The sequence below is a fragment of the Mobula birostris genome, chromosome 13 (genome assembly GCF_030028105.1).
Source record: "Mobula birostris isolate sMobBir1 chromosome 13, sMobBir1.hap1, whole genome shotgun sequence".
NCBI classification, from domain to species: domain Eukaryota; kingdom Metazoa; phylum Chordata; class Chondrichthyes; order Myliobatiformes; family Myliobatidae; genus Mobula; species Mobula birostris.
In genome coordinates this window covers 89,238,529-89,251,366 of record NC_092382.1, presented here as the reverse complement: position 1 = coordinate 89,251,366, position 12,838 = coordinate 89,238,529, and the positions used below count along the sequence as shown (strand labels likewise).

At 48.0% G+C, this 12,838-nt stretch overlaps 1 protein-coding gene across 2 annotated transcripts in view; it reads right to left on the bottom strand.

Moving 5' to 3' along the window:
- Positions 1–12,838, bottom strand: part of LOC140207129 (uncharacterized) — a 95,213-nt gene that overhangs the window by 33,197 nt on the left and 49,178 nt on the right. Inside the window, exon 3 of one of the 2 annotated variants that reach the window (XR_011888505.1) lies at positions 4,287–4,437. The gene's annotated coding sequence lies outside the window, so the exon portion shown is untranslated. Of the gene's footprint in view, positions 1–4,186; positions 4,438–12,838 lie in introns of those variants that run through there. The other variant, XR_011888504.1, reaches the window with a different exon arrangement.

Genomic DNA, 12,838 nt, shown 5'->3' with positions numbered 1-12,838 from the left:
CTGCCCACAGTACTCCAAGTGAGGTCTCACCAGCGCCTTATAGAGCCTCAACATCACATCTCTGCTCCTATACTCTATTCCTCTAGAAATGAATGCCAACATTGCATTTGCCTTCTTCACTACTGACTCAACCTGGAGGTTCATTTTAAGGGAATCCTGTACGAGGACTCCCAAGTCCCGTTGCATCTCAGAACTTTGAATTCTTTCCCCATTTAAATAATAGTCTGCCCATTTACTTTTTTCTGCCAAAGTGCATAACCATACACTTTCCAACATTATACTTTATTTGTCACTTTCCTGCCTATTCTTCCAATCTATCCAAGTCTCTTTGCAGACTCTCCGTTTCCTCTGCACTACCGGCCCCTCCACCTGTCTTCGTATCATCAGCAAACTTAGCCACAAAGCCATCTATTCCATAATCCAATTCATTGATGTACAATGTAAAAAGAAGTGGCCTCAATACGGCCCCCTGTGGAACACCACTGGTAACCGACAGCCAACCAGAATAGGATCCCGTTATTCCCACTCTCTGTTTCCTGCCAATCAGCCAAAGCTCTATCCATGTATGTAACTTTCCCATAATTCCATGGGCTCTTATCTTGTTAAGTAGCCTCATGTGTGGCACCTTGTCAAAGGCATTCTGAAAATCCAAATATACAACATCTACTACATCTCCCTTGTCTAGCCTACTGGTAATTTCCTCAAAAAATTGTAATAGGTTTGTCAGGCAGGATTTTCCTTTAAGGAATCCATGCTGAGTTCTGCCTATCTTGTCATATGCCTCCAGGTACTCTGTAACCTCATCCTTGACAATCGACTCCAACAACTTCCCAACCACTGATGTCAAACTAACAGGTCTATGATTTCATTTTTGCTTCCTTGCCCCCTTCTTAAATAGCGGAGTGACATTTGCAATCTTCCAGTCCTCCGGAACCATGCCAGAATCTATCGACTTTTGAAAGATCATCGCTAATGCCTCCTTAATCTCCACAGCTACTTCCTTCAGAACACGCGGGTGCATTCCATCTGGTCCAGGTCTATTTCCCCCGCTAAGGTAAAGCATTCTTATGAAACTGTTCGTAAGCCAAAATGGCATGAAGCAAAGAAAGAATTACCATTAATTTATATGGGAAAAATTTTTGAGTGCTCCCAGACCCAAAAGATAACCTACCAAAACATACCAAATAACACATTAAACCTAAAATAACACTGACATATAGTAAAAGCAGGAATGATATGATAAATACACAGCCTATATAAAGTAGAAATAATGTATGTACAGTGTAGTTTCACTTAAAAGAATCAAGAAGATTAAGCTAAAACCAATTTGTAGGAAAAAAATGGGCACATACACGCATGCGCACACAGGTGCCCGCACAAGGCTTCATGGTCATGGTAGTCTTTTTCAGGGTAAACCCAAGTGCCCTGTATTTGACTGCTACTTTTGTCCCTTATTTAGGAGTGAGAAAGTTGGCAACCCTACTTGAAAACACCCCACAACTTCCCCCCACCACTGTCGGCCGGTCCGCAAGAATATTGTCAATATTAATCCCGTCCACGGTGCAAAAAAAGTTTGGAGGCCCCTGTATTAGATCGGTAATGGCCACAGAAACAAGAATGAATAATTTGCAAAGTTTTGCAGGGAAATAGAATATTCAGCCCCAAAAATATGCATGGCATCTCTCTGACCCTTTCTCTGTCTCGCTCTCTGTATCACATCACCACCCTATTCCAGGATCTTCTGTCACTTCCCTCTGTGGGTGAATTCGCATCTGTGGCTTTCAACATGTGATACCTGCGTGTGTGAAATAAACAGCCTTTGTTCTGAGTCTGTGTGTTTCCTGTTGCAAACGTGGTGTCAGAACAAAACAGGATTGAAACATTCCAGTAACTGCCGAGTCACATTAAATTTTTATGAGGAATCTGTAAAAACAGGTCACTTGGAAAAAAAGCTCCTCTTTAAATATACTACAGACTTTGCCTCCACAACCATCTGTGGCAATGAATTCCAATGACCGCTCACTAGCTGAAGAAGTTCCTTTTCATCTCAATTCTAAGTGGATATCCATCTATTCTGAGGCTATGATCCTCAGTCCTAGACTTCACCACGATAGGAAACATTCTCTCAGCGTCCACTCTGTCCGGAGCTTTCAGTATCCAATAGGTTTCAGTTAAATCCTCTTCATTCTGGTAAACTCCAGCAAATACCTACACAGAACCATCAAGAGTCCTTCATATTAACCCTTTCATTCACAGGATCATTCCTGTGAACCTCCTCTGGACATTATCCAATGCCAGCACACCCTTTCTTGGAAAAGGGACCCAAAACTAGTCAATACTCCAAAGGCAGTCTGACAATATAAAGTCTGCCTTATAAAGCCTCAGCTTTCCATCCTTGCTTTTTTATTCTAGTCGTCTCAAAATGAATTCTAACATTGAATCCACTATCTCAGCCTGCAGGTTAACCTTTGGGAATCTTGCATGAGGACTCCTAGATCCCTTTGAATCTCTGATTCCTGAATTTTCTTCCCATTTAGAAAATAGTCTACACCTTCAATCATGTACCAAAGCACATGACCGCACATTTCCCTACAATGTATTCTATCTGCTACACTTTACGCAGTCCTCTGATCTATACAAGTCCTTCTACAGGCACCCTGCTTCCTCAACACCCTGTGTGTGTGTGTGTGTGTGTGTGTGTGTGTGTGTGTGTGTGTGTGTGTGTGTGTGTACACGCATGCCCTTAACTCCCGGTGGAGTCGCTGGGGCGCCTTCATGACATGCTTTTTGGTATGCTCATCGTATTGCATGTCTTGGGCATCTGAAACCTGGTGGAGCCTATCCCTCTCCAGGTTTTTTTTAAAAGGAGGTCGGTTATTAGCTTGACCCAACCCAGGCACAGATGGAGAGCATGCAAGAGAGCCGGCTCGATTCGAACTCGGGACCTCTCGCCCCCGAAGTCCAGCGCTGATGCCACTATGCCACCTTATCTTTGTGTCATCTATTAAACCATCAATTCTGTCAATCAGACTATTGACATACAGTATTATGTGAAAAGAGGTGATCCCAGCACCACCCAGGGAGAAACACAACTAGTCACTGGCTGGCATTCAGAAAAGGGCCCCCTCTGTTCCTACTCTCAGCTTCCTGTCTGTCAGGCATTCTTCCATTCATGCTGGCATCTTTCCTGTAATACCATGGGCCCTCATCTTGTTAAGCAGCTTTATCTTGTGTTGCACCTTGTTAAGGGCCTGCGGAAAATCCAAGTCAACAACAACCACTGACTCTCCTTCGTCTATCCTGTCTGTCATTTCCTCAAAGAATTTCAACACTTGTCAGGTAAGAAAACCTTGCTGACCATGGCCTTATTTATCATGTGTCTCCTGGTACCCTAAACTTTATTTTTAACACTGGATATCTTAGCAATCATTGAAGTCAGGCTAACTAGCTTATAATTTACTGCTTTTTCCTCCCACACTTCTTAAAGAGTAGAGTGACTCTTACAATTTTCCATTCCTCTGAAACCACTCCAGATTCCGGTGATTGTTGAAAGATCACTACCAATCCCTCTGCAAGCTTTTCAGTTACCTCTTTCAGTACACTGGGATGTAATCCACTGGCCCATGTGACTTACCTACTTTAAGCTACCCAAGCACCTTCTCATTAGAAATAGCAACTGCACTGACTTCTGCCCCAACACACCAATTTTCGACCCACTGATGGTGTCTTTGCCTGACGCTGGCCCCTAGGCCTGAGTCGACGTAGTAGTAGTAGTTGGTGTCTTTTACAATGAAGACTGATGCAAAATACTTAGAGTATCTCTGTCTTTTTTGTCCCTTGTTACTATCTCTCCAGTGTTATTTTCCATTCTTGCCTCCCTTTCACTCTTGTATATCTGAAAAGGCTTGTGGAATCCTCTTTTATATTATTGGCAAATTAACCTTCATATTTCACCTTTTATGCATATTGATTTTTATTGATGTGCAGAGGTGGAGGGGTCTGGGAAGTCATTCCAGAGCAGAGGGTCTTGGTGGACAGCATGGGAGGATTTCAATTAAGGGTAGAGCCGGGGGGAGGATGAGACAGCAAAAATAACTCAGTAAGATCCGAGGAAATGAAACCTTCACCCAGTCCCAAGACCACAACCTCATTATTTGTCTCTGGTATTATTTATTTTGTAAATTACAGTAATGTTTGTCTTGCTCCTTACTACCAACCCAAAACAATTTTCACAACAAATATCAGTGACAATAAACTTGATTCTGTTTCCCAGCTCCATCTCTCACCTCAGCCTTGTTTCCAGCTGTTGCTCAATGTCGTCCTGTGGTTTTTCTCCAGATGTTGTCTTTGTGTCTGACACGGAGAGTCCATCATTCACTCTGTCAGTTTCCTTTCACAAACACAACACCACTATGTGGCACCAAAGACAGCTGGAATCTGGAAAAACATACAAGATGGTGGAGGTGTTCAGCAGGTCAAGCAGCATCTGCAGAGGGAAATGAACAATCAATGTTTCGGGTCGAGACCTTTAATTAATCTATGATCAATTACTTCCTCAGAATAAATCCAACCCCAAACTGTGTCTGTGTCCATGCTGTCACACTGTACATAGGATTGTAATGGACAGAGAATGAGAGACAAACTGCAGGGTTGATCCTTCCACACCAGCACAGTGTCAGATAAGCACTTTGTAGAGGAAGGTGGGATTAGATCAGACTGGCAATGTGGTAATTACAGATATCATGGGTCAGATGGACTATTCCTGTGCTGTACTGCTTTGTGCTTGAATGACATTAGTGCTTTGTATATAGAATGCATTACACTGACACCACAAACGAGTAAACTTGCAAAGGATGGCAATCTGAGCAACACACACAAAATGCTGAAGGAACTCGGCAGGCCAGGCAGAATCAAGGGAAGAAATCACAGTCAACATTTCGGGCCAAAGCACTTTGGCAGGACTGGAGAAAAAAAGCTGAGGAGCAGGATTGAAAGGTGGGATAGGGGAGAGAGAAACACAAGGCAATAAGTGAAACTTGGAGGTGGAGGGATGAAGCAAAGAGCTGGAAAGATGGTTGGAGAAAGAGACAGAAGGCCATGGAAGAAAGAAAAAAAGGGGGCTGTGGGGAGGAGCACCAGATGGAGGTGATGGGCAGGCAAGAAGATTACATGAGAGGAAAAAGGGGATGGTTAATTGAGAAGGAGTGGGGTGATTACTGGAAGTTTGAGAAATCGGTGTTTGTGCCATCAGTTTGGAGGCTACCCAAACAGAATATAAGCTGTTATTCCTCCAACTGAAGTGTGGCCTTATCACAACAGTGGAAAAGACCATGGATGGACATATCACAATGGGAAAGGGAAGTGTAATTAAATTGGATGGCTACTGGGAGATCCTGGTTGTTCTGACAGACTGAGCATATATGTTTAGGGAAGCAGTCTCCCAATCTACGTCGTGTCTCATCGATATACAGGAGACCACACTGGGAGTGCCGTACACAGTAGACAACACCAACATAGCACAGGTGAAGTGTCGCCTCTCCTGGAAGGACTGTTAATGTCCCTGAATGGTAGTGAGGGACAAAGTGTAGAAGCAGGTGTAGCACTTGTTCTGCTTGCAAGGATAAGTGCCAGGAGGGAGATCAGTGGGGAGGGACAAATGCACAACGGAGTCGCATAAGGAGCAATCCCTGCGGAAAGCAGAAAGTGGTGGGAGGGAAAGATGGGTTTGGTGGTGGGATCCAGTTGGAGGTGGCAGAAGTTTCGGAGAATTATGTGCTGGACATGGAGGCTAGTGGGGTGGTAGGTGAGGGCAAGTGGAACTCTATCCCTGGTAGGGTGGCAGGAGAATGGGGTAAGTGCAGACATGTGCTAAATGGAAGAAACACTGTTGAAGAAAGAGTTGATGGTGGAGGAAGGAAGGGAAGCCCCTTTCTTTGAAAAAGAACATCTCCTTCATTCTAGAGTGAAAAGCCTCATCCTGAGAGCAGAACTGGTGGAGATGGAGGAATTGAGAGCAAGGTAGACCTGAGATTCAACTGAATTAAGCATCAGGTTGAATAGGAAAGGTCGGGTACACGTCGATTCGAAGGTGGTGGCTTCCAGACCCCAGAGCAGATTAAGGTGATAGAACCCAGAGTCTAGACGACAATCTTGGTACTGGGCTGGTTGGAAATGTCTGGTCGAAGCCCCATGGTGGGCCGAGGTGACTGAACCTGATACTTGGACGACAATTTAAGTGCCATGCTGAATCGGAAAGTTGGGTAAAGGCTGAATAGAGGCGGCAGGATTTGGATGATGACTTGGATGAGGTCAGGTTGAAAAGGTAAGGAGCCTGAGGTCAGGAACAGACCTTGTTCAGCTTGCTGCTCCATGACACTGACTCAGCTCTGTGCTGAACTGAGGGTCTGGTAACAGACTCTTTCTGGACATCAAGTCAGAACTCTATTTGCTTGCGTTTATTGTTTGTATGATTTGTGGTTTTATTGAACATTGGGTGTTCAATTATTTTTTATATAGGGGTTCTATTAGGCCTCTTTGTTTCAGGGCTGCCTGTTAGGAGACGAATCTCAAGGATGTACAACACATACATATTTTGAAATTAAATGTACTTTTAACTTTATTTTCAGACCATTCTCTCTAAACTCAAATGACCGTTGTGCCTGAAAATCGCAGGACCTGCGCAATTTCTGATATACTCAAACCATCCCATCTGGCACCATCATGGTCAAAGTCACTTCAATCACTTCCCCCCTGCCCCATTCTGATGTTTGGTCTGAACAAGTGAACCTCTGAAACTTGTCTGCATGTGTTTATGCATCAAGTTGCTGCCACATTATTTGCTGATTAGATATTTACATCAATGAACAGATATACAGGTATACCTAATAAAGTGGCCACTGAGTGTGTAGCAAACAAGACACGACAAAATTATTGTTTGGATATTACAAACATGAGGAATGCAATGTACTGTAGTATATTTCCTGGATATATTTTGCGAATAAAGTTTACATTGTCAGATTTTTAGAAAAATCTACCTGGATTGAATTTGAGATGAACAGAGTACAGAGGGTCTGAAGTGTTCTATCGAATGAAACACTATAAAGTGAGTGTGAAGCTGCAGCAAGCAATCAGGAAGGTAAAGGGTATTTTGTCATTATCATGAAGTATGAGAGTTTAAAAGTAGAGACTAGCATTGAAGGTTGATGAGAAGAGACTCACTCAGCTGATTCCTGGTATGAGAAAGCTGTCCTTCCCTGAGGAGCTGAAAGCTTTAGACCTGCACAGTTTGAAATTTGGTGTGATGAGGGGTGATCTTATTGTGATTTGAATGGTCCAGAGGGAGATGACAGTGTAGATGTTGAGAAGTTCCCAGAAGTGGGTACAACTCAAATAAGGGGAATGTGGTAACAAGTTGTGTGGTCATTTAAAAGTGATGTACATTGTTATTCCTTCTCACAGTTTTAAAGCCAGAATCTTAAACACTGGGGTCATGAATGAAGTGGATCAATCTGTGAAGGAATGGAGATTTGAGAGCTTTGTGGAGCTGGTTCAGGAGAGGAGTTGAGGCCAGGGGCAAATCACCCAGATCGATCTGAGAAGTGGGTCAGGGTTGAGGAGCCCAGTGACCCAGTCAAGCTCCTGATCTGTTGTGTATTCCTGTGGAGGTGCTGGTGTCTCATGATGTAATTCTACAGCAGAAGGTCATGGGAAAGTGCTGTAGAATTTAAATGACAATAATAGAGGCAGGGATTAGACAGCAGTGATATCTCAGTGGAGTGTAAGACCAGATGAAACATTCAGCCTCCCAGTCTCAGCTCTATCTCTCACCTCAGCCTGGTTTCCATCTGTTGTTCAGTGTTCCTCTGTGGCTCCTCACCAGACATTTCCTCTGCTTCTGACAAGAGTCCATCACTCTCGGTCTGATACCTTCTGTAACAGACCCGTCATCAGTGGACTCTGAGCATTGGAAGTCGACCCACCTCAGACCATCGTCCATCCCTCACCCTGAGAAAGCTCACTCAGTCTGTCCCTCAGCCTAAGAAGATCCCTCAAAAACCTTCCCTCAGGGCCTCCCTCATTATCAGACCACCCCTCTACCTGAGGACCTCCTTCGATTACGATGAGATCCTTCACTAAACCTGTATTAGACCCTCCCTTGGCCCATGTCCCTCACTGCATCACAGAAGTTCTGACATCCGAGATGATGAGCTTGGAGTAGGTCTGGGAGTGAGGGAGAGCATGAGGGGAGTAAGCTTTGGTCACAATGAGAATCCAGGTGTCCCTGCAAATTCTCCACTCCCAGAGGAGTTGAGGAGGTCAGCTCCCTTAGCCTATCACATCTTAAGGAATTCCCTCACCTCCACTTGCACGCTGGGCAGGCTGGCTGACCAATGACTAAGGGCTTCCTGCTCCCTCCATTCATCCCTCTCCCCTCACTTGTATATTTTATCCCAACGGCCCCTCACTTGTATATTTTATCCCAACGGCTAACTCCTCCTGCGTCTCTCTCTCTCTCTCTTTCTCTCTCCAGACAATCCCTCTCTTCCTTCCTCTCTCTCCCCACACAATCTCACCCTCCTAACATCTCCCCCCAGGCAATCCCTCCAGCTTTCTCTCCTCCCTCGGGCTCTGCCTTTCTCTTTCTCTCCTGCTTTGTTCAACGTGCTTTCTCTCTCTTTATTCCTCCCCTCCTCCCTTTCCTCCATCCCTAGCTACCACACTCCCTCCCCCTTCATTTCCTGCCTCTTCACTGTCTCGCACTCTATCCCCTCCATTTCTCTCTCTGTTCCTCCTCTCCCACTTGTTGTCTCCAAGCTCTATTTGGTTCCTCACTTTGGTCCTTCACTTTCCCTTTCTCCTGCCCTCTCCCTGAGTTCCGCTCACTCTCTTCCCTTAGACCCGCATTTCAGACTGTCCCTCGTCCTCAGGGGTGACCCTCAGCCAGTGCCCACCCTAGGGAGCTGCCTGACCTTAGTGCCCCCTCACCTCAGACTCTCTCCCTCCCTCTAGACCCTCACTACACACCAGACACTCCCTCCCCTCAGACTCCCTCCCCTGAGACCATCACTAAAGTCTGCACACTCCCTCACCTCAGACTGTCTCCCTCCCCCAGAGACCCTCACTAAACACCGGACGCTCCCTCACCTCAGACTCTCTCCCTCCCCCCCCAGACCCTCACTACACACCGGACACTCCCTCACCTCAGACTCTCTCCCTCCCCCGAGACCCTCACTAAACACCGGACACTCCCTCACCTCAGACTCTCTTCCTCACCCAAGACCCTCACTAAACAACGGACACTCCCTCACCTCACAGCTCATGCAACTGACAGGAATTCCTGACCAATGATGGAGAGTAGTTGGAGCTCGCGCTGTGGGCGGGACTCCCAGATCTGTGAGTGTGTGAGTGTGTGTGTGTGTGTGTGTGTGTGTGTGTGTGTGAGAGAGAGAGAGAGAGAGAGAGAGAGAGAGAGAGAGAGAGAGAGAGAGAGAGAGAGAGAGAGAGAGAGAGAGAGAGAGTGGGTGAGTGGTGAGAGAGAGAGAGACGGAGGGAGATAGAGAGGAGGGAGGGAGAGAGACATAGATAAATAGATAGATATTAAAGCTCGCGCGGTTGGTGGAATTCCCGAACTACTGGTCAGGGCAGAGCGCGATGTTCGCTCGGTCGGCGGGGCTCTCTGATCAATGATGGAGAGTTCCGGAAGCTCACCGGTTGCTAGAAGATAGAGTAATTAATATTGATGCCCAGCATCCGTGCCTTCCCGTCCCTTTTTGGATGAGCGGGTGTCCGGGTCTTCCCTCCCTCTGCTGGGTTGCATCTCAGTGACAGTAAAGTTGTCTCCAATCACACTCTCGCACTCAGACAGTATAGCTCCCCTGACCAGGGGTTTCAAGCAACACACATCAAAATTGCTGGTGAACACAGCCGGCCAGGCAGCAACTCTAGGAAGAGGTACAGTCGACGTTTCGGGCCGAGACCCTTCGTCAGAACTAACTGAAAGAGGAGCTAGTAAGAGATTTGAAAGTGGGAGGGGGAGGGGAGATCCGAAATGATGCCCAAAACGTCGACTGTACCTCTTCCTAGAGATGCTGCCTGGCCTGCTGCATTCACCAGCAACTTTTATGTGTGTTGCTTGAAATTCCAGCATCTGCAGATTTCCCTGTGTTTGCCTTACCAGAGGTTCCCAGCTTTTCTCTGCCATGGACCTCTCCCATTAACTGAGGGGTCCCTGGACCCAGGTTGGGAACTCCTGCTTCTACACGGTCCGATCACACACTCCCGAAATCAGACACACAATGAAGCTCCCTCCGCAATGTCCAATCACACCCTCCTAGGGATTAGACATGGAGTAAGCCTCCCTGCACACTATGCCACCACACACTCCCGGGATCAGACACAGTGCAGCTCTTTCTACAGGCTCCATCACACAATACCGGTGTCAGACACAGTGAAGCTGCCTCTGCACAATACCATCACACATTCCCACAATTAGATATATAGTGAAGCTCCCTCCACACTCTCCCATCTCACATTCCCGTGGTCAGACAGAGTAAAGCTCCCTCTAGATTGTCCATCACATACTCCTGGGGTTTGGCCCCATCCACCACTTGTCAATCAGCTTGCTGACGTCACTAGGGTGGAGGGTTCAATGTTCAGCTTCCTTCCCATGACCTTAATACGGGGTTGAGATCAGTGGCTGTGGTTAGAAAATAGGAGTCACAGGCCAACCCCCCCCCCCCCACTACATTTCAATGGTTTTCCCAAACTATGCTGAAGGTGTACAACACTATGCTTCTGGCCGGCAGCATGCCAGGGTCCATGAGGAAAGGCATCATCACTCTCATCTACAAGCAGAAGGGGGAAAGGGAGGACATTAGGAATTGGAGACCCATCTCCCTCCTGAATGTGGATTACAAGATCCTGTCCAAAGGCTATTGCCAACAGGGTCAAGTCTGCTCTGGGACAGGTGATCCACCCGGACCAAACCTGTGCTGTACTGGGCAGGAAGATCTCGGACAGCCTCGCGCTGCTGAGGGACACCATCACCTCCGTGCAGGATGCCTGCCTGGTCAGCTTCAACCAGGAGAAAGCCTTTGACAGAATATCGCACACGTACATGGTGGACATGGTCTTCAAAATGGGATTTGGGGAAGGAATCCGGAATTGGATCAGACTGCTCGACACAGACATCCGTAGTGCAGTCCAGGTCAACGGGTGGGAAACAGACAGCTTCCCCATCAGGTCTGGAGCCAGGCAGGGCTGTCCCCTCTCCCCTGTCTTGTTTGTCTGCTGCATTGAACCTTTTGCCGAAGCCATCAGGAGGAATGAGGGCATAAGAAGGGTGATGCTGCCAGGCAGTGGAGGGGCCCAAGTGAAAACCTCCCTGTACATGGACGACATTGCCGTCTTCTGCTCTGATCCGAGGTCAGATCGCAGGTTGATTGGCATCTGCGAACAGTTTGAGCTAGCGTCGGGAGCCAGGGTCAACTGCACTAAGAGCGAAGCCATGCTCTTCGGCAACTGGCCCGACCGATCCAGTGTCCCCTTCACCATCAGGTCTGATCACGTGAAGGTGTTGGGGATCTGGTTTGGAGGGGCCGAGGTGTGCAACAAGAACTGGCAGGAGTGGACTGCCAAGGTGAAACAGACACTGGGACTGTGGGGAGGGCGTTCCCTGTCGATAACAGGCAAGAACCTGGTCATCAGGTGTGAGGTGTTCTCAGGGCTGCTGTACTTGGCGCAGGTGTGGCCCATCCCCCGCTCCTACAGATCGGAAATCACCCGAGCTGTCTTCAGATTCGTCTGGGGATCCAAGATGGAGCGGGTCAGACGGACCGACATGCACAAGTCCCTGGACAATGGGGGCAAGAACGTCCCCAGTGTCGCCCTCACCATGATGGCCAGCTTCGTGTGTGGCTGCATCAGGTTGTGTGTAGAACCCAGGTATGTGGGCACCAAGTACCACTATGTGCCCAGGCTCTACCTGTCGCCCTGGCTACGAAGGATGGGTCTGGCCCCACTCCCGTGCAACGCCCCAGTCAGCTGGTCGTTGCCACCATACCTGTCCTACGTAGGAAAGTTCTTCCAGGAGAACGCCTTTGACCACAGGGCCATCAGGCAGTGGTCGGCACGTAGTGTCCTGCAGGCACTGCAGGAGAAGGACGTGATGGACACAGTGGGGTGGTTCCCCGAGCAGACCGTCCAGTTCATCTGGCAAAATGCCTCATCGCCAGATCTCACCAACAGGCACCAGGACCTCGCCTGGCTGGCGGTGAGAGGGGCCCTCCCAGTCAGATCCCTCCTGTACGCCCGGAACATCGTCTCCGCACCCCACTGCCCACGGGAGGACTGCAGTGAGGAGGAGTCTGTGATCCACCTCTTTGCACACTGTCAGTTCGCAGAGAGGGTGTGGAGGAGGATGGACGGGCTAGTGTCACGTTTCATCCCCAGCAGCTGTGTAACAGAGGACTCTCTGATCTACTGGCTGTTCCCGGGGACGCACACGGAGACCAACATCCGGTGCTGCTGGCAGATCATCAACTCGGTGAAAGACGCTCTTTGGTCAGCCCAAAAGTTGATGATCTACCAGCACATGGAGATGTCCGTGGGAGAATGCTGCCGACTGGCACACTCTCGGCTGCAGGAGTACGTGCTGAGGGACGCACTGAAACTCGGTGCAGCCACCGCAAGGGCCCGGTGGGGAAGGACCACGGTATAGGTTTCTCCACCCGTGGGAGTGGGAGGGGTCGGGTGACGGGGAGTATACTCCTCAATAGTGGTGTGGAAAGGTGAACCAACGGAGTGCCACGTGGGTGGCTAAAAGTGGAAATGTAAAGCC